This window comes from Schistocerca gregaria, chromosome 4, assembly GCF_023897955.1.
Source record: "Schistocerca gregaria isolate iqSchGreg1 chromosome 4, iqSchGreg1.2, whole genome shotgun sequence".
In the NCBI taxonomy this organism is placed as follows: domain Eukaryota; kingdom Metazoa; phylum Arthropoda; class Insecta; order Orthoptera; family Acrididae; genus Schistocerca; species Schistocerca gregaria.
The window spans coordinates 667,270,045-667,292,670 of NC_064923.1; the positions used below are offsets into that span (position 1 = coordinate 667,270,045).

Below are 22,626 nucleotides of genomic sequence, written 5' to 3' on the forward strand. Positions count from 1 at the left end.
CTTTCGCGGGCAAGTGCTCTACCAACTGAGCTAACGAAGCACGACTCACGCCCGGTACTCACAGCTTTACTTCTGCCAGTATCTCATCCTGGATTTGAAATTCTGTTTAAAGTTTGTTGATAGTCATTGTATGCTCTCATTCTCAAATACTGGATAAATATAGCCCAGGTAATTGGTGCATAGCGAGCTATTGTGTCTCAAGACATGTGCAAAGTTTCTAACTGTAATACTTGTCTTACTGGTAAACCTTCAATATGGGGTTATATCTTTTAATGAGTAGATCACGACTGAATTTGAAATGTCGAAAATGAAATTTTTGTTTTCCTGGAAATCATTGAATAGAGAATTGGATCCAGTTGACCAAAAAATTAATCACAAAGTTCTAGTAATTAATAAGTTAATATACCAAACATATTCCGCCTTTGTACATGGAGGAGGCAGCTGTGCTCAGCTAACTGCTAGCAGTTCACATAGTTGTTCTATTTACTGGCTGGCTGCCTCATTATCATTTAAACCATTTAATGCTAACAGAATTACTTGTTTTGATGTACGAAAGAGATGGTTGATGCATATGTAACTTACATTTCCACATGAATACAGAAAAATTTTGCTGTGTGGGTTCAGTGGAACTAAAGCTACACAGTAAATTAAGCAACTCACAATTAATTTGAAATGCTATTTGATAATTTTGTAAGTTTGAATTTACAATTACTTACAAAAGTTTTTATTTACTTAGCTGAACTTGGCATGGAAACAAAAATTATCAAAATAATTTTAAGTCTAACAGCCCGAAGCACTTTTTTATCCATTTGTTTTGCAGATACGATGTGCTAAAATAATGGCATCTTTGGTTTACTTTTGTCACCTACATGCAACATGATGAGCATTTCAGAAAGGGGTTACTTACATACGTGAAATCTCACTTCTAAGCAAAAATATTAATATTTTCCCCTACATCATCACTTAACAATAATCTTATCTGAGCAGATAAAATTTCTGTTAAATATTATGAGTGAGAAGACACACATTATGTGGACATAATAATTTCCACGTTCTAACTAATTGTACAGTATATTAAAATATTGAAAATGTGTAGTATGTTGTTGCTGTTGCTGTGATGGTGGTGGTGGTGGTGGTGGTGGTGGTGGTGGTGGTGGTGGTGGTGATCTTCAGTAGACTGGTTTTATGTAGGTCTCTAAACTGTGCAAGTCTCTTCGTCTCTGAAAAACTGCTTGGGCCAACATCCATGTGAACTTACTTATTGTATTGTTCCCTTTTTTCTCTTTCTACAATTCCCCCCATCCACTCTCCTCCCTTACCAAATTGATGAGGATTTTGTGCCTCAGTGTGTGACCTATTAACTGATTCCTTATTTTAGTCAAGTTGTGCCTCAAACTTCTTTTTTCCTTGATTTGATTCACTACCTTCTTAGTAATTACCAAATCTACTCATCTAATCTTCAGCATACTTCTTGCTGTGGTTACATAAAGAATGCAATGCAGTGACATCATAACTTGTACAAACAAACATCATATGACACATGTAAATGGAAACAGTGAACAGTATGAAGAAAACCTTAAAGTGTCCAGAAAGCTGAAAATGTCTTTTATCACAATCTTAGTAATAACGACAAATTTTTCTTAAAGTGCACATAGAGGGGAAAGATACTTTATGATCACCACGAAAAAGAAAAACAGAAATAAATACAGATTTCATTAATTGTCTAAGACTTTTGTTCACAATGTGATTTTTTGATTCTTAAAGGAATATTTAAGTGTAAGATCGGTCCTGAAATTGAAAATGTGAATATCATATGTGTTGCAAAAAGTTGCATTCACTATAATGACTTAATTTTTCGGGTTACACTTTACTGAAAAATTTAAAGCAATTAAGGAAGGTGTATAACTTTGCTTCTGCCATTTTTTTCCCCAACATTTGAGGCTTTAATGAAACATATTGGTTACACATGTATCATTCAAAGTATTTTCCATTGCTGGCCACTACTTTCTTCCATCTTTTGGGCAGTGTACGAATCCTGCGTCGAAAAAATTGTTCATCTTCTGAAGCAATCCCCAAATCAATCCAATTTGTGACTACTTCATGTGATCGAATTGTTGGTCAGCCAGGCCATGCGCCATTGATCTAAACAGGTGATAGTCAGAGGGAGCTATGTCTGGAGAATACAGTGGTTTGGGGTAGGACTTCACATTTTAACGTTTCCAAGTATGTTTTGACCTCTTTTTTGCATCGTGGGGTTGAGTGTTGTTGTGCTACAAAATCACTTTATCATGCCTCTCGCTGTATTGCGGCCACTTGCCTTTTAATGCTCTGCTCAAACGCATTAATTGCATTCGATTACGAGCACCTGTGATTGTTTCACTTGGTTTTAACACCTCGTAGTACACGATGCCGAGCTGGTCCGACCAAATGCAGAGCATGATCTTGGAACCACGAATATTCGATTTGGCCATGGAAGCATGGCCGGGATATCCCCATGATTTTTTGCGTTTTAGGAATTTCATAATGAAACCATTTTTTGTCTCCGGTCACATTGCGGTGCAGAAATCCCTTCTGTTTTTGCATCTGAAGCAACTGTTCACAAACACCATTCAACGTATCTTGGTTTCAGCTTACATGGGACCCAATTTCTTTCTTTCTGAATTGTGCCCATAGCCTTGATACGTTTTGAACTGGCTTGCTGTGTGACTCCCACTAATCGTGCCAATTCTTCTTGAGTTTGACAAGAGTCTTCACTCAGCAGTGGCTCCAATTCTGCATCTTCGAAAACATTCTGTCTTCCACCACTATGCCGGTCTGCAATGTTAAAATCACCATTATTGAAGTGTTGAAATCACTCCGACACATTCTTTCACTGATAGATTCCTTACCATACATACCTGAGATCATTCAATGAGGCTCGGCCGCTGTTTTCTTCATATTGAAACTAAACAGTAACACGTCTGACAAATGACAAGAATTAGGCTCGTAAACTGACATTTTCAATCAAGAACAACTTTATGATGTAGACACAAATCGACTAATGTTTGACTGAGGTTATGTTGACCGAAGTCCAAGCTAACTGCCTGACGTCTCCAGTCTGTTGCTTTCGACCGCTACTTACCGTAGTCGCCACCTATCGGCAAACGGCGGAAGCAAAGTTATACACCTTGTATTTTCTTTCAACATTTTAAAATATGAGCTACATAACAAGGTAAGACTGCATGAAGAATTTGACAGAGCAGTAAAGGACCTAAGTCGAAACAAGACCCTGTGAGTAGAAAACATTCCATTAGAACTACTGATAGCCTTGGGAGAGCCAGCCCTGACAAAGCTCTACCATCTGGTGAGCAGGGTGTATGAGACAGGTGAAATACCCTCAGACTTCAAGAAGAATATAATAATTCCAATCCCAAAGAAAGCAAGTGTTGACAGGTGTGAAAATTACCAAACTATCAGTTTAATAAGTCACGGCTGCAAAATACTAACACGAGTTCCTTACAGACGAATGGAAAAACTGGTAGAAGCTGACCTCGGGAAAGATCAGTTTGAATTCCGTAGAAATGTTGGAACATGTGAGGCAATACTGACCCCATGAACTACCTTAGAAGATAGATTAAGAAAAGGCAAACGTATGTTTGTAGCTTTTGTAGACTTAGAATAAACTTTTGTCAATGTTAACTGGAATACTCTCTTTCAAATTCTGAAGGTGGCAAGGGTGAAATACAAGGAGCGAAAGGCTATTTACAATTTGTACAGAAACCAGATGGCAGTTACAAAAGTCGAGGGGCATGAAAGGGAAGCAGCGGTTTAGAAGGGAGTGCGACAGGGTTGCATTCTGTCCCCGACATTATTCAGTCTGTATATTGAGCAAGCAGCAAAGGAAACAAGAGAAAAATTTGAAGTAGGAATTAAAATCCATGGAGAAGAAATAAAAACTTTGAGGTTTTGCCAATGACATTGTAGTTCTGCCAGAGACAGTAAAGGATCTGGAAGAGCAGTTGAATGGAATAGACAGTGTATTGAAAGAAGGATATAAGATGAACATCAACAAAAGCAAAACTAGGATAATGGAATGTAGTCAGATTCAATGAGGTGATGCTGAGGGAATTAGATTAGGAAATGAGATGCTGAAATTAGTAAATGAGTTTTGCTATTTGGGAAACAAAATAACTGATGATGGTTGAAGTGGAGAGGACGTAAAATGTAGACTGGCAATGGAAAGGAAAGCATTTCTGAAGAAGAGAAATTTGTAAATAAGTGTAGATTTAAGTGTCAGGAAGTCTTTCCTGAAAGTATTTGTATGGAGTGTAGCCATGTGTGGAACATAGACGACAAATAGTTTAGACAAGAAGAGAATAAAAACTTTCAAAATGTCGTGCTACAAAAGAATGCTGAAGATTAGATGGGTAGATCACGTAAGTAATGAGGAGGTACTGAACAGAATTTGGGAGAAGAGGAATTTGTGGCACAACTTGACTAGAAGAAGGGATCAGTTGGTAGGACATGTTCGGAGGCTCCAGTAGATCACCAATTTAGTATTGGTGGGCAGTGTGGAGGTTAAAAATAATAGAGAGACAAAGAGTTGTATACACTAAGCAGATTCAGAAGGATTTAGGTTGCAGTAGTTACTGGGAGATGAAGAAGCTTGCACAGGATGGAGTAGCATGGAAGGCTGCATCAAACCTGTCTTTGAACAGAAGACAACAACAGCAGCAGCAGCAACAAGGTAACAATATTTTCAAATGGTAGGTGTAGAGTATCCCCCTCACTTGCACCCCCACCCATTTGTACTGCAAGGGTTAAGAAAAGTTCTTCTTAATTAATTTCATAGACCAGATACTGTTTGTATGAAGACCTTCAGAAAACGAATTATTTAACATATGAGTCTTTTGAAGATCCTTTTTAACAACTCAGCAGTCCCCTTTGATGATATCCTGGCTGGGTCCTTGTTGGGAGACATGTTCATTGCCAGGACAACTGTGTTACGAAATAAATATGTAGACATTAAGAATAAAGATGTAGTATGTCAGTAACATTTGTTTTATTTAAAAAGCTTTTCTAGTTTTCACTTAAAAAATTTGGATTCATTACTTTTCAGAATACCCTTGTATTTTTAAGTTCAAAGCAGGCATAGCTGACCATATATTTAAATGTTTTGGTTGTGCAACTGCCACACCCACTTCAGTGCCTCAATCACAGGATCCCAGGCCGTACTCAGCTGCAGTCCACCATCTTTATGGAGAGTGTTGCTCAATATTCTTATCTCTATTGCTTCCTATCCCAGAAACTGTTGGTCAGTTTAGTAATAGAAGTATTGTCGAATGCAATTCGATGCCTGTTTTGCAGTGCATGCTCTACTTCAACTGATTTTTTTGGGATAACGTAGGTGGAAACACCTTTCATGTTATGTGTGACGATGTTCAGTAGTATGCACTGTCTGACCAACATAAAACTGCCCACACCCATATGTTACTTTGTATATTCCTGGTGTTCACAGACTTCATTAGTTTCTGGATCTTTGCTGGGGGTTTGAAGACTACTGATTTTATGTTTCTTCAGGAACTGGCTAATCTTCACTGTAATTGAGCCAGAAAATGTTAAAAATGCAATCTTCTTCTCATGTTCTTGGGGGGGTCTTCTACTTTCATGGCTTAGCAGAAACTGATTGCGAAATTTGTCAGTTGTTGTAACTGTTTTCCACAAAAATTTTGCGTAAGCATATTTTCGGTGTCAGAGACTGTTTCAACTTGATGTACCAAGGTCCTCAGAACATACCATTTTTGTGCCAGGTGTTGTTAACTGGGGGTGTGCAGATACCGATATTTTGTGCGTGGGCTTGTGGTAAACACTGTGACCAAGATAGCCATTGGTTTTATGGCAGACAAGGACATCAAGGAACCATCCTTTTCTACTTCCACCATGAACTTTATGTTGTCAGGGATGTTGCTGATATGTTCCAGGAACACTTTGAGATTTGACGAAGGTATCATCGATGTAGTGATAAAAACAATTAGGCTTTCCAGGAGCCGTGTCAAAGGTGATGTCTTCAAAATGCTCCATAAAGAACTTCGCTACTACTGGAGCTAATGGGCTCCTCATCACGACGTCATCTGTCTAGTTGTAATATTCTCTACCATGTAAAATGTATGATGACATCAAGGTATGTTTAATAAATCCATAAAGATGCCATCAAGAAGCTTGGACTGCAAGTCAGTAGGGTCTGTGACGGACTCACACATAAATAGGGAAACCAAATAAAATCTAACCATAATATCTGCTGCAACAAGGAGTAGATGTTTAATTCAATTGATGAAGTCCACCATATTGTTTATATGGTGTGCGCAGTGTCCAACTTGTGTCGACAAGGGGCTGGCCAAATGCTTTGCAAGTCTGTAGGCCTGTGATCTTATGGTACTCACTATAGGCTTTAAAGGTCTATCCTCCTTACGTATGTTTGGTAGACTGAAGAGCATGGGTGGTCTGGGTGCCTGAGGGAGGAGGTTCATAATAACGCTCTCTTCCAGCTACGACCATTAAAGAAGCTTTGAAATTTTCTTCGCTATTCTGGGTGTTTCCTGCCGAAGGAATTGAGCCACTTATGTAAAGTTCTCAACAACAGACAAATTTCGCAAGCAGTTTCTGCTAACCCATGAAAGCAGAAGACTTCCGAATAAGACACAAAAAATATTGCATTTTTACCATTTTGTGGCTCAATAACAGGGAAGATTAGCCGGCTTCTGAAGAAACATAAAATAAGTACAGTCTTCAGGTCACCAGCAAATATTCGGCAGCTAATGAAATCTGTTAAAGATTATGTAGGCCTTGGAACACAGGGAATATACAGAATAACTTGTGGGTGTGGACAGTCTTAGGTCGATCAGACTGTCCATACTACTGAGAAGAGTTACATAGAACATGAAAGGTGATTCTGCCTATGTCATCCCGAAGAATCAACTGTAGCGGAGCACTGGAAAACGGACACCAAATTACATTCAACGATACTTCTATTATTAAACCAACCAATGGCTTATGGGATAGTGTAATACATGAAGCAATAGAGATGAAAATATCGGACAACAAATTCAATAAAGGCAGTGGACTACAGCTGAGTAAGGCCTGGAATCCCGTGATCGAGGCACTGAAGTGGGCATGGCAGTCGTGTAATCAAAAGGTTGCTGTAAACAGGGTGACAATTATTGAACTATATGACAAAAAACATAAATTTGTTAAAACTACAGCTTGCGCGCGCACACACACACACACACACACACACACACACACACACACACACACACACACACACACACACACACACACACACTTTATTCTACATGTAAATGTCACTACAGATATATGGATTTCAGTTATGACATGGTTGATATTCTTGCCATCATTGGCAATGATGCGTAGACAAATAGTGAAATTCTGCTCGACCCGCTGAAGTGTCGAAACGTCTATGCTGGCAAAGACCTCCTGAATGGCTGTTTTCAGCTCAACAGCGGTTTTGGGTTGATTGCTGTACACCTTGTCTGTAATGTAGCCCCACAAAAGGAGTCGCAGGTGTTCAGATCTGGAGAGTGTGGTGGCCGATCATAGCCCATGCCAGTGGTCTTTGAGTACCCCAAAGCCAGAATGCGGTCCCCAAAGTGCTCCTTCAGGACATCGAATGATCTCCTGCTTCGATAGGGTTGAGCTCAATCTTACATGAACCACATCTTGTCGAAATCAGTCACTTTGGGTAATGGGGATGAAATCATCTTCCAAAACCTTCACATACCATTCAGTAGTCACTGTGCCATTAAGGGACATCACACCAATTATTCTGTAACTGGACATTGCACATCACACAGTCACCTGTTGAGGACGTAGAAAATTCCCAATTGTGAAATGCAGATTCTCAGGCCCCAAATGCGCCAGTTTTCCTTATTGACAAACCCATCCAAATGAAAGTGAGTTTTGTCACTAAACCAAACCGTATTCACATCAAAAACCTGTCTGTCAATTTTGTGGACATTAGTGTTGGTGAAACACAACCACTGTTCTGTTGCCCTGGGGCTTAATGACGATGGTTTGAATTTTTTATGGGAAGAGATAAAGGTCTTCAACAACAATTTGTCGCAGTGTTTCCCAGCTGATTTCCACCTGTTGTGCAGCTCGTCTGACCGATTTCCTGGGGCTGGTTTGAAACACACACGTCTCCTCAATGTTTTCAGGTGTTTTCACCCTTTTTGGATGACTAACATTGCTAACACTGTCATTGTGAACACTACCCATCCTCTCAAATGTATGAGTCAAATTCTTGATTGTTGGCACGCTTGGACCGGTTGTGTTCACCTTGAACTCTGTCACAAACTTTCTTTGAGCTTCAGTTGGGCTGTTATTCCTCACATAGTAGTCCTTCACAAGTGCTATACGCTCAGCCACACTGTACCATGACATTTTCATATGCAAATGGCCAACAACAGCAAGGTGCGTGCGCATGCACATACTAATTCTCATCACGCCACGTGGCCTATCATGCAGTTTGAACATCTTAATGCAAATTGTTCAGAAGTTACGACAATTTTATTTTGTGTAGTTTAGTAGTAGTCATCCGTTATGTTGCTGGACTAGGGACGAGTGCATCATTTATGGTGGCGTGGCTATACAAGCATGGCAGTGACATTCAGATGGCAGTCAACCACTTGAAGACAGAGAGATGTCTGCCAAAATCTCAACAGCAGTTAACCATTTGATGGGGCTTAAAACCCAATAATATTTTATTAATGGATGTCGCCATGAAAGCATGCATTCGTATATAACATACCTCTATGGGGAGGAGACATGGCAAAGTATCAAACTCCTTGGTGAAGCTGCATGCTAAGAAGGCCAATTTATTAAGCTCCCTAACATTCCTGTAATGCTGGTGTGATGAGAAGACGATCCCACAATTTGCCATCATTATCACATTGACACTGCAGTGACCAGAAGAATATTTCGCCATGCCAGTTTTATCCTGCTGTGAAGACGATATACCAGAAAACAGCTGGACACAAACAGATTGGGACTGGATCAACACAGCAATGGTAGCACATCCAACATCATCAAGGTAGAGAATCACGGAGAAGCAGAAAGGGAAATTCAGTGGGCTTTCACTACAACAACATAGGACAGAACAAAAAAAATGTGGAACGCACCATGATCAATGTGGTAGCAAGAAACTTCAATGCAGGTGCCACCTCGGCACTTAATTGGCTCCTTCACCATGAAGTATCCCTTTTGCTGACTATTAAGTGGTGTTGAACAAGCAGTTTGTAAGTTTCCCAGTGAAACTGCAGAAGAAATTCACAAAGAACAAGCTGCATTCTTTTAAAATCCAAACTGCCAGCACCAAACATGACTAGAGCTGAACGTGATGGCCACAGAGCTCTTCGCAGCAATCCTCTCTCCGTCGTCGTGCCAGTTGCCAAGGGCATTGCTGGTGTCCTAATGGAATGAGCTGACTGTGACGCAAAAATCCAGTGGATGCTGGAGGAAGATACATACCAAAAACTACCTAGAGACCCAACATCCAGAATATTGAGGAAGATCTGGGAGCTTCTCAGTTGATCATTGCTGGAAGAAAATGTTATAAAGAACCTCCTCCATCAGGCACTCAGACCACTCGCATTCTACAGTCTGCCAAAGGTACATACAAAGGATACATCTTTAAGGCCTGTAGTGAGCACAATCAGATCGTCAACCTACAGACTTGCAAAGTGTTTGGCCAGCCTCATGTCTCTGCTTGTTGGACACTGTGACATGATATAAATAATACGGCAGACTTCATCAATCAAATCAAATGTCTGTGCCTTGGTAAAGGGGAATATTATGATTAGCTTATATATGGTTACCCTATTCACACACCAGACTTGCTGTCACGGCTCTTTGGCTATACCATTGTGGATTTATTTAAGTATGCCCTGACATCATATTTTTTACGCATTAGAGAATATTTCAACCAGGTGGACAGCTTTGCGATGGGGAGCCGATTAGCTTCAGTTGTAGGGAACTTCTTTACGGAGCATTTTCAGGACATTGCCTTGGATGTGGCAGTTGCAAAGCCTAGTTGTTTTTATCTCATCATCAGTGATACCTTTGTCATATGTCCAAGTGGACATGAAAAGCTCAAAGAGTCCCTGGAGTACATCAACATCATCCCTAACCACATAAAGTTCATAATGGAAGTACAGAAGGATGGTTCCTTGCCATTCCTGGATGTCCTTGTCCGCCATAAACCCATTGGGTGTCTCGGACACGGCATTTACAGCAAGCCCAGGGACTCTTTGAGCTTTTCATGTCCACTTGGACATACGACAAAGGTATCACTGATGAAGTGATAAAAACTACTAGGCTTTGCAACTGCCACATCCAAGGCAATAGTCCTGTATTTAAAAAAATGCCCCAATTCATTACATTCGTGCAGAAGCAGAGTATTTTTTAGGTATTTTCTGGCTCACTTAGTACTGGATGTGAGATTTTGCTGCCAGAGCAACACATACCAACCATTTCTCCCTTCCATTTTAATGTGTTACGGTGCCTGCATTTTTGATCCAGCAGTCTATGATGACCAACTTATTATTAACATACTCAGTTAATAGAAAATAATCAATTGCAGCCCCACCACCAAAAGCATTCCACATTTCACATGTAAAGGTATCTCTCTCTGCTTGTCATACAGCCTTTAAGGGGAGCCGGAACGATCAATCTCCTTCATGTTTAATTTTAGCAAATAGAAGAAACATTTTTTCTAGAACCATTAAAGATATTGCTCTGAAATTTGGACTACATGTTCAGTGAATATATCTCTACAAAGTTATAATTCCATGTTAAGAAATATTTATTGGATTATGTTTTACAATTTTTTTAAACAAGATGCTTATTTTTTCTCTAAAATTTTGCACTTTTTCTTCTATAACTCTTGAATTATACAATATTTTTTACAATTTGTTATAAAAATGAAGGAAAAAGAAGTAAACAATATTGTGTATAAATTTCATTGATTTTGTGTCAGCAGTTTTTGAGAAAATTTTCCTCAAAAATGAAAATTTTAAAGTTACGGGAAATGGCTTCCAAAGTTTTTTAATACATTCCTGCCCCATATGATGGATTATCAGCATCATCTTCTTTTTCCAGTGTTCTTTTCTTCCTTTTTGCTGCATGCTGTAGGCTTTTGTCTCTTCTTCCTGTACCTCTTAGCCTTGCTTCATCAATTAGGCGCATTATGGAAATGGTGTTGTGTCCTGGTTGGAAACCTAAACGTTGCACATTTGATAATGTTTCCTTCAGTGTATGTTGCCACTGCATCATACACTCCTAAATGCAATGTTTTTATCTGTACAAACACTCTTTTGGGAATCCTAATCCAAATTAAATTATTTGCGCTTTCATTTGGATTTTATGTAAACACTTTTCCAATGAACTTGACTGTGATAAATCTCTGAATATGGGCTTAATTACATCAATTACAGCATTTGGCAGACTGTTGTTATGGGCATATTCCTTTTCTGATTGGTACTTAAACTATGAGTCATCACCTGTGGGGGCACAGTGCATGTTGTGGGTGCTCATTTGTTGATGCAGTATGAAAAAATAATGCCCATACTGCTCTCCTCATATGCTCAATGCTTCTTGTATTTTGGATAATTGCACACCCATAATACCTCTGCAATCTATCAATTGCTTCATCTGTCAATCCTCCTCTTCCTCCAAGGGACTTACCATCACTAAGTTTCTGGGATCCTTATGTCTGCTTTAATTTGTGTAAGCGAGGCCCATTGCGCTTCAGCACATGTCCAATGCACTCCTGTTTTTTTAATGGGAATTTCATTGCTATAAGGTTTGAGATCCTCTACAGCTTTATATCCCTTAGAATCACCATCTCCTAGATAGTTAGTGTATCGTACAATATACCACTCCTGACATCAGCAAAAAATTGCTTTCACTCCCTCTACTTCCATCGCTCCACTTGTGCCATGAAAATTTACTTCACAATTTTCACTATTTTCGTCCTTTGTATTGCCCTTACATCTAAAATGTTTTGAGAGAATAGCAACATCAGTTACTTTGTAACTGTCTCCACTGGTAGCTGTCACAACTCCATTTAGAGATTTATGACCACTACGTTGCCATGATACATCCAAAGCAACAGTTAAATCTCTACAGTACCCATTATCTGTCACAGCTTCTTCAACTGCTTTCTTCATTATTGCTTGAGCAATATCTTCAGCAGAAGATCCCACCAATTCATTATAAAATCCAAACTTAGTTGGTGGTTTTGGAAAGTTCATAATTCCACATAACATTGTCCCTGCAGCACTGCCCTTGTCAATTCAATGCAAGCCATACACTAGCCTAACATTTATATCATACACGTTCTTTCCACCATGAGGAATACTCTTAGAATTAGAAAACTGAACCTCTTCAGCACATTCGTTACACTTCAATAACATTTTACACGCCAAACCAATGTGTGAAGCTATTTTCAATTCCAGACTTCTTTCTTTGCAAACTTGGCATAATACATTAGGTTTCAAAATATTACAGGGCAAGGAAACTTAATTATTTCATTCACATCATTACTGTCTTTTTCGTAGTTTTCAAACTTTTCTTTGCTGTCACAAAGTTTCTTGCTGGAAGAAGTTCTATCACATTCATTTGGAGTAGTCTGTGAAGCAGTCCACGCAACATTTCCCTTCGAAACAACAAAAGATTTCTTCTTCCACTCATTGTGCCTTTTCTTAAACACTCGATTGCTGAAACTAGGCATATTGATATCCACAAACCAAATACGTAAAACAGGTACGAGCAAAATTCGTCAAATACGCAAAATTGAACAGCAAAAACAACACAAAGCAAACTCCACAAGTCAACACACACGGTATAGCGTTTATACTTACCGATATGAACATTCACTTGTCACAGTGATAAAGTTATACAACGTGCACAATAAAACACTGTCTAATTCCGCAAAGATACCTTGCTTGCAGCTAGAGCGCCTTACATAGGCTCTCTACTAGCAGCCAGCGAGCGGCGCTGTAAGAGGTGACACACCAAGTCGTTACAACCGTTAGCGCGGCGCGTCAACTTGATTTGTTTCTTTCAGAAAAGTCCAAATAGTTTTATAATGAAAAACACAAAAACGTTAATTTTGTCATTTTCATCGTTCCGGCTTCCCTTAAATAATGCCGACATTGTGAGTGTTCAAGTGTATCGAATGTTGTAACACACACCTGATGCTCAGCGTCTAAAATGCGATGAGCTTGTGACTACGACTGTTGTTATTTTTAAAATGGTAATTTCCAAGAATGATTGCCTATCGAATTCGAGGGGTCCAAACGATACATATCGAGAGAGCGACCATAAATCGATAATGGTGGCGGGCGTTATGAGTATAGCCGGGTTCACACAGGCAACAAAAGTATTGCCACTGCGAATGGCGAACTGCAGTTGCTTTGTAGTTGCATGTGTGAACTCCTAGTTTTCGGTGGCGCCATTTAAGAAGCGCAACTTTTGTCACGCCACAAAAAGTTGAGCATGGTTCTACTTTGTTGCGCCATTTGGCCTTCTCCACAATCGAATAACGTCATTCGATTGCTACCTCGCGGTTGAATTCAAACCTTTCTAGTGCGTATTCGTTCGCAAATAGTGCTTTTGTTTGCGCGTTTGCTATTAATATGTCGAAAAAGTGGTCAACAGCGACTATTATGAGAATCTTGCAGGGGTATCAGGAACGAGAATACCTTTGGAACCACAAAATCGAATTATACAAAAACTGAAATTTGAGAGATTCTGCATTAATTGAAATAGTAAACAGTATGCGTGAATATGTACCTGGAATTGATATAGCTACAACAAAGTTAAAAATTCGAAGCATTCGAAGTGCTTACATGAATGAACATAAAAAAAGTACTGAAATCACTTAAGAGTTGTGCGTCTACAGACGGTATTTATAATCCCAGCATTGCTTGGTTTGAAGCTGCAGACCGGTTCTTAAAACATGTAGTGAGACAAAAGAGACGAAAAACACTTTGGTAAGTAACATTTTAAATTTATGACGTTTTCATAACATCTTATTTAGTAATATGTACAGCCGTTTAATCAGCTGATACAGGTGACGCCATTTTGCAAACTGCGCAATTACGAAGAATTTGTGGCGTTCTGTGTGAACGGTAGCTCACAGCGCCACTTCAAAATGACTTGACTTGTGGAGATACCTTCTTTGCGTGTGTGAACCCGGCTTATGTTTACGTTGGTCACTACTATAACGACAAAATAAAACCGTTACAAGAATACTTGTCACTACAAAGGACAAGACTAACCTTACTCGTCGTCGGTGTTATCATGTGAAGGTCCATTACGGTGGTCTGGATGGATATTTGGATGAGTTGAACCATGTATTCTTCCTGAAACTCGTTCGTTTTCCGCACTGTCCGCAATGAAAGTGTAACGTTATTTCAGCATCGTAACTGTTCTTACGAACACCACACTCCACACAGTGCCTTGTTTCCTCGACTGGTAGTGCGAAAAAAAGTCGAACAATTTTCTACGCTGGATAAACATGGAATTAGATTCTTCCACGTGAGACAATCCGAAGAACCGTAAAGTTCAACAGACATCAAACTCACTAAAGACGTAAATTGTCTGGGTTTCCCTGTCAACTCACGAATAATTCGCTGAGGTATGTAATTTAGAGCAAATAAGGGAATGATGCAAAACAGATAAAAATGATGATCCGCTAGCGGAGATGCATTATCCATTTACAATCGCACGCTCTACATGTATCGTTTGGACCCCTTGACTTCGACAGGCAATCATTCTTGGAAATTACCAATTTTTTTTAATGCATCTGGTATGCTGTTTCTTTACATAAGACTCATTCACACAGTGAAAGGAAAATGTTCTTTTACAGTTTCAAAAGAACAGTTCTTAATATATACTGAAAATTGCGAAAAAAATGTAATATAAGATAAAAATATCTGTACTCGATATTGCCATTTCGATATCGATATATCATGGGGAGATATTGCGCCCGACTTTTTTAGTGTCTCTGTACCTCCTAAGACAGCCTGACATTCTGTATCCATCCGACAGACATGAGATTGCTCTCAGGTTTGCTGGATATGAGTGTCTTCTGTAGCTTGAGCTCTTGTAGAATTATGCGCTAAATCGGACCTTATTACCCCAGTAGTAATAGTTTGAAATATGGTGCGAGGTGGTGTACCAACTCAATGTCATAAACCACGCACGCGATAACATCACATTTGCACTGTCACGGAATAATCTATCCACACTAAGAGTCTCCAGTTTCGTCTGTATGCCACAAACATAATAATGATGATGATGACAATAATAATAATAATAATAATTTTACTGTCTTTAAGCCATTAAAGCAATAGACAGTCATACACATAATACAATACAGTACATGCTATAAAGAACAGAATTGTTATTAACGTTACAGATTAATATCTCAGGTCATGAAATCCTTTATATTGTAGAATGGGTTTACAACTAACCAGTCATAAAGTGTTTGTTTGTATTGTTGCTCTGGTAAATTTTGTATACCTTGTGGAAGTTTGTTAAATAATTTGTGGTCCATAAGTTCATAACTGTGAAATGATTTTGACAGTCTGTGGTAGGGGATATAGATATAGCTGTTTGTCCTAGTGTTGTAACAATGTATATATTTCCCCGGCGTTTTACTTAAGGTAAGTTCTTCTTTGTGTATATTAAAACATAATAAATATGTAGGTTTATTACTGTCATGGTTTTTTGTTGAGTAAACAAAGGTTTACAATGAGCCTTGTATGGTGATCATTTAATTATCCTAATAGCTTTCTTTTGCAGCAATAGTATAACATGCACACAACTGGAGTTTCCCCATAAAATAATACCATAGGTTATGATGCTTTGGAAAAATGAGTAGTAAGATACTCTAACATAATTTTTAGGTACACAGTGCATTAATCGCCTTAACAAATAGATTACACTAGACAATTTACCACTAATATACTTAATATCTGGATTCCAAGAAAGTTTATCGTCCAAATATACCCCTAAAAATTTAACACAACAAGGATCATCTGATGGAAACTTGTCTTTTAAACTAAACACCATCTGCTGAGTTTTGCTTTCATTAGGCAAGAACCCATTTGCTATAAACCAGAGTGAAGCTTGCTCAATTGTCTCAGTAACACATGTTTTGTAGCTATTAAGATGATTACTGCTGTATCGTCAGCATAGAGTACTGTTCTGGATTTAATAAATGATGGCAGGTAATTTATCGTTATGAGGAAAAGGAAAGGGCCCAGCATGGATCCTTGTGGAACACCTACCTTAACTTGTTCTATACTGGACATTTCTTTCCCAACAGACAGCTTGCTTACGGTTTTGTAAATATGATCTTAATAGCTTAAGGCTGTTACCGTTAACACCATAAAAGTCCATTTTTTCGAGTAGTAGTGTATGTTCTACACAGTCAAAGGCTTTGCTTAGGTCACAAAAAGTCACTTGAGCAAAGCATTTATCTTCAAATACTTGATGGATGTATTTAACAACATTGTCTATAGCATCAATGGTTTCCTAAAGCCATACTGTGATCCACTTATTAATCCTAGGTTATCAAAGTAAACAGATAATTGTTGGTAAATTATGCATTCTAGAACTTTTGAAAAACTGGGACTATGGATATTGACCCGTAACTTGAGACAGAATTTTTATCTCCTTTTTATTTACTGTGACTACCCTCGACAGCCGGTCGGAGTGGCCGTGCAGTTCTACGTTACAGTCTGGAACCGAGCGACCGATATGGTCGCAGGTTCGAATCCTGCCCCGGGCCTGGATGTGTGTGATGTCCTTAGGTTAGTTAGGTTTAATTAGAACTAAGTTCTAGGCGACTGATGACCTCAGAAGTGGCATAGTGCTCAGAGCCTAACCTAGACAGTTTAAGCTCATAAGGGAAAAAACCCTCCAGTATACACTTGTTTATACAATATGTTAGGGGGTACACTATACAGTCTATTACTTTCTTGAGCATGTTACAAGACAGGTCATATATGTCTTCACTGTTTGATGATTTTAACTGCTTCACTATTCTTAACACAAAACCAGGGGATACCTCAGAAAAATTGAAGGTACTTGTGTTTGTTAGTGACCTAGCAACATTTTTTGACAGTAACTCTGATGAGCTCAGGTTTAATTATAGCACTTCCTACTTCAACTGATTTAATAAAAAAGTCATTATTTCCTGGAGCTAGATACTAATTTTGTCACTTCTTTTATCTTTTGTTACACTATTTATTAGTGTCCATGCTGATTTGCACTTATTGATGGATTTCTCAATACTTATGAGATTGTGTGCTTGTTTGGCTTCCACATTTGCTTTTTTGTACTCGTTCCTAGATCTAACATAAGCTAATTTAGCATGGTTGGTTTTCAGATTTCTATAAATATTGTACAACAACATAATTGGTTTTTCATAGTAGACGTGTACCATATTTAAAAATGTTAATGCTATCAGAAAGATATAATTTTCTTAAGTAGCCTATGGGCATCGTCAGCGTTCAACCTCTCTGCATACCAAATACCACCAAAATCGGACCGAGCGAGGTGGCGCAGTGGTTAGCACACTGGACAATATTCGGGAGGGCGACGGTTCAATCCCGTCTCCAGCCATCCTGATTTAGGTTTTCGTGATTTCCCTAAATCGTTTCAGGCAAATGCCGGGATGGTTCCTTTGAAAGGGCACGGCCGATTTCCTTCCCTAACCCGAGCTTGCGCTCCGTCCCTAATGACCTCGTTGTCGACGGGACGTTAAACACTAACCACCACCACCAAAATCGGTTCCAAGCAGTAGAGTCGTGAAAACGTAACAAAGTTAATAATAGTGATATTAGTATGGAAGCATGGATTAAACAAGTTGAGAATCGAATAAGTATTGTATTGGTTATTTTCAATCGTATTATGTAAAACATATCAAGGAATATGTAGCGTCGTCGGGCGCCATCCAAAACAGTTAATCAGCTCAGCTGATCGGCCGGCGTATGTCTGAAGGGTTCGCGCGCTGACCGCCAGGAGAGCTGTGAAACGCTTTCTCCTTGCTGCAGCGCGCGCAGCATGAATTTAATAATTTGCTTTAATTTTTTAGTATTCCTGTTACTGTTTTCCTCACGTAGTTACCAAAAATTGGTAATATTGGTTCCACTGGAAATGTTTCATAATGTTTTTTTTCTGCTGTTATGTGAACTTAAAATAAACTCCTCGTCTAAATAAAGTGCTGAGCAGAATTATACGTCGCTCGAATCTTATTGTCGCTGCGGACAAGAATGCGTAACAAGATCGCAAGTACAACACACAGGACTTGCGACAAATAAAGGTGTTTTCACAAATATAATAAAGTTTAAAAGGGAAAGAGTAAACGTTTTTCCTTTACTTGCGTAATATTATTTAAATCGATATATATTGTGCTACACAGTTTGTAAAGTTGCCTATCTTCTTTATCAGGGTTCAAGCTACCTCACACGAAATTTCATGGGTATCGTTTCAGTGGTTTAGTCATGAAAATGTAAAAGGCAGAGCTACCTTCACATTTACAATATTAATATGGAAGTATGGATTGGCATTGATTAAGTATGTTAAGGATTGTATAAACGTTGTATCTACCTGTTACCCACGACTGCTTTCGTGTATCAGTAAACTCAAATTAAATGTGCGCATGGCACTATTGGCTGGGAGACCCCTATTGGGATGTTCAGGAGCTTGATGATAGTCTTTTTATTTGACTCCACTTCCTCGACTTGCACGTCGATGATAACGCACATATCCAGACGCGAGCAGAACAAAACTGGGTGAGAACTGAACCCAGAAACCTTTGTTCGTTATACAGTGACGCTAACCACTTGACCACGAGCTGTTCACGAAAATGTGAGCGCAACTATTGTAACAGATGCTTGACGCTTAGCGACTGAAATGTGACGGGTTTGTGACTGATATTAGAATAGAAGTATGGATTAAACATGTAGAGGATTGTATAAACATTGTATTCATTATGTGGAATCGTAATATGTATAACACATCATACAATAGAAGCATTTTCACTAATGTGATAATATTCAAAAGTCAAAGAGTAAATATCTTTTTCAAAGAGTAATTATTTATACATATTTCGCGTTATATTCTTCAAATCAATAAATATGTTGTACTGCACACTTTCTAAACCAGCCTTTGTTTTTCCTTCGCTTTAAAGCTACCTGTAAACCAAATTTTATAAGAATTGGTTCAGTGGTTTAATTGCTCCATAGACGTACACCCACGATACTCTCGCCAAGCTGAGTGATTAATATTGAAATGAGAGATAATGTAGTTAATATTACATTTTAGACCAGTGCATTAACTTCTTCGCTAGGCTATATATTGAAGGTTTCGCTTTTCTGAGCGCATTTATATCGAAAAGAAAATATTTCGTAAAGGCCTATAATTGCTAGTTTTGTTTGCAGTTTAGTTGTAAATTTCGGGCGCGTGTAGATATTTATACTTTTACTAGTCTTAGCGGTCCAAAGTTAAATTAATTCGTATCTGTCGTACAGAGTTTAGGTACTTAATTAGAACTTTCGAAAGTAACTTTAAAAGTTTCTTTACATTAGCATTTAGTTACGTATTAGTATAGGCTACGAAACTTTAGTGATCTTGGGCCAAGTGATTCTCTGTTTTTGTGTAAATTTTTCTATCAAACCATGTATGACAAATGTGGTGGCTGAGTAGAAATCAGAAGGAGGGGGTGTTCTGTGAGGACTGTAGGTTATGGTTTGACTGGCACAATTGTAGTGGCAAAGAAAAACGGGGGGAGGGGGGGGGGGTAGATAACGAGGCTCTTGCACGGCGGCAATGTAGGTTATATAGAAAGGACAGAAAAATCACTGAATAGGAGGCAAAGATCTGTGCCCTTAAGACTGAATTAGAAAACGCGAATTTGGAATTATGTAGACTAAGGGAGGAAAAAGAGATGGGTGTTGGGAAGAGGTAGCAAGAAAAGGGCGGAAAACGGAAACTGTCGAAAAAAACTTAAGAAATTCTGTTAGTAAATCAGTTTGGCTTGCTATCTGAAGTAGTGGAGGAAGGGCCTCATCCAGATGTAGTTGAATTGAAGCAGAATATTAGCTTCAAGAAAAAGACAGGTTGGGATCAAATCAGAATAGGAAAAGAAGAATTCTGCTTCCAGGTAGCAGTCATGGGAGAGGTGTAGGCCAGCAGCTTCAGGAGAAATTAGGTGAAGGGTACCAGGTCACAGGTTTTGCGAAACCAAGTGCTAGCCTTAGCCAGGTGACAGAAAACTTAGGTCAGCTATCCAAGGACTTTGACGAGGGGGATCAGGTAATTATAGTTGGGGGAGCAGGAAACAGCCTGGCTATTAATCCAAGATATAATATTAGGAGTGACTTGAACAAAATAGGAGCAGAAACAGGGCACACATACATGGGGTTTGTGGAGGTCTTTCAGCACCATGATCGGCCCTTGGTAAACACTGCTGTAAGGCACGTTAACACCGAGCTGAACAGGATGCTCCAGACACTGGCAAAATCTTACATGTGTATTGTTCCAGTTGATGCTATTGGTAGGTGGGGGTACACTACACATGGCCTGCACTTAAGTAGGAAGGGAAAAGATAAGTTAGCTTTTCTGTTAGCAGATACTGTCACAGTCACACAAGGCATGAACCCTGTGGTTAATAGGACCAAGCAGACATGGTTAATAGGACCAGGCAGACAAGTTTTCTGGGTTAAAGCCAAATTTCAGACAGACAGTAATCAAGAAAAATAGAATAAAAGAAGTGTCATATACAGTAAATAGCGATAAAGCTAAGGGTAGTATCAGTTGATTTCATCAAAATATCAGGGGAATAAAAAATAAAATAGATGAACTGTTAGTGTGTTTAGATGATCTCAAAAATGAGAATGAGATTGATATACCTTGTCTGAACACCGTGTAACTGTGGGAATGGAAAGTGACAGTATAAATGGCTATAATTTAGCGTCATACACTTGTAGATCTAGCATGGATAAAGGAGGAGTTGCCAATTCCACAAACAAGAGTATAACTACAGAACTGTAGAAGTAAGCAAATTTTGCGTCAATCAGCAAGTTCAAGCGAAATTTAGCTAGATAGTGTAGTGTTGATATTAGCAACAGTGTACAGGTCCACATTAGGGGATTGGGAGCTATTCATCAAAAGGTTTGACTACCTATTACGCTGTCTGTCAAATGAAAACAAAAAGTTATTAATCTGTGGTGATTTCTGAAAGGAAAAGTGAACTAGAAGTGTTATTAAAGACATACAACTTAGAATTGGTGATCCGTTTCGCTACACAGTCACACTCTTAATACATATTGTATTTGTGCAAACTATCACATGCTTTCCCTGTGATAAATGGATTATCAGACCATAATGCACAACTGATTAACTTACAAAACTTAGCAGGGTGTAAGGTTCAGAAACCATTAAGTAAAAGTGTAAGGCTGGTCAACTGAGGTATGTACAGAGCACTTCAGAGAATGTTTAAAAAATGTTAATTGGTGAGGGGGGGAGTATATAATGAGCCAAATGGCAAAGAGAAATGCAAAATATTTCTTGATAAATTTATATCCCTTTTTGAACACTGTTGCCCCCCCCCCCCCCAAAAAAAAGAGAAATTACTGAATGTAACACCAAATAGTTTTCAAAGAAATCATGGGTCTCTACAGGTATTAGTGTCTTAAGAAAGGAAAAAAATATTGTATGAGTCAGCAAAAATTAGTAAAGACCCAGAAGTAATTTTACACTATAAAAATAATTGTAACATACTGAGAAAAGTGGTCAGAAAATCCAAATATATGTATATTAGAGATGAAATTAACTACTCTGGCAGTAAAATGAAATTAGTATGGAATGTTGTTAGAAGAGAGAAGGGGAAAAGCAACCACTGGGGTAGGTAGTTTTCCGATGCCTCTTCTTTTAGTCTTCTTCTTGTTTGTCCCGGCTTCTTGAGATCTCTTAATGAAGAGACACGATATAACAAGTTCTGTAGTGGTACAATGAAATTACGGAACAGGTGGTGATTTAATTTTTGAAACTGTCGGTTTATTGGCATTTGTGAAAGGAAAAACACTCTCATACGGTCAACTGTAACATTTTGTGTGTGTAATGGGACTTACTGTGTCCCAAATCGTTCTGATAAATTAATTAAGCTGCATTAAAGTGTTGCTAGGCAATGTAATCACCAAGGTGATACATGTCTCATTTAAAACTGAACTTTGATATTTTAAATAAGCTTTCGGTTCATTTTTGTCAAAATCAGTACTTGTCTCATAATTAACTTCCAACTTGGTGCATTAAGTCCGAAAGCATTTGCAACTTGTGTATGCGATTTACAGGACAGCTCGATCACGCACTGGCATTTAATGTATATCAAATCAAGTGTGCAAGTTTGGTTTCCCTAATGGGCTAAAACACTTTTTGTAATAACGTGACCTCATGTGAAGTCTAACTGGAACTGGATTTGTCTCCGTCCGAGTCAAAATCATAAAAAATAAAATGCACTGCACAGGACAGCGAACTGTACACGCACACTTTTTG

At 38.7% G+C, this 22,626-nt stretch overlaps 1 protein-coding gene across 4 annotated transcripts in view; it reads left to right on the plus strand.

Moving 5' to 3' along the window:
* Positions 1 to 22,626, plus strand: part of LOC126268151 (tubulin epsilon and delta complex protein 1-like) — a 122,643-nt gene that overhangs the window by 53,258 nt on the left and 46,759 nt on the right. Inside the window, exon 1 of one of the 4 annotated variants that reach the window (XM_049973692.1) lies at positions 18,977 to 18,996. The exons of the other annotated variants lie outside the window; for them this stretch is intronic. The gene's annotated coding sequence lies outside the window, so the exon portion shown is untranslated. Of the gene's footprint in view, positions 1 to 18,976; positions 18,997 to 22,626 lie in introns of those variants that run through there. 4 annotated transcript variants of the gene reach the window in all.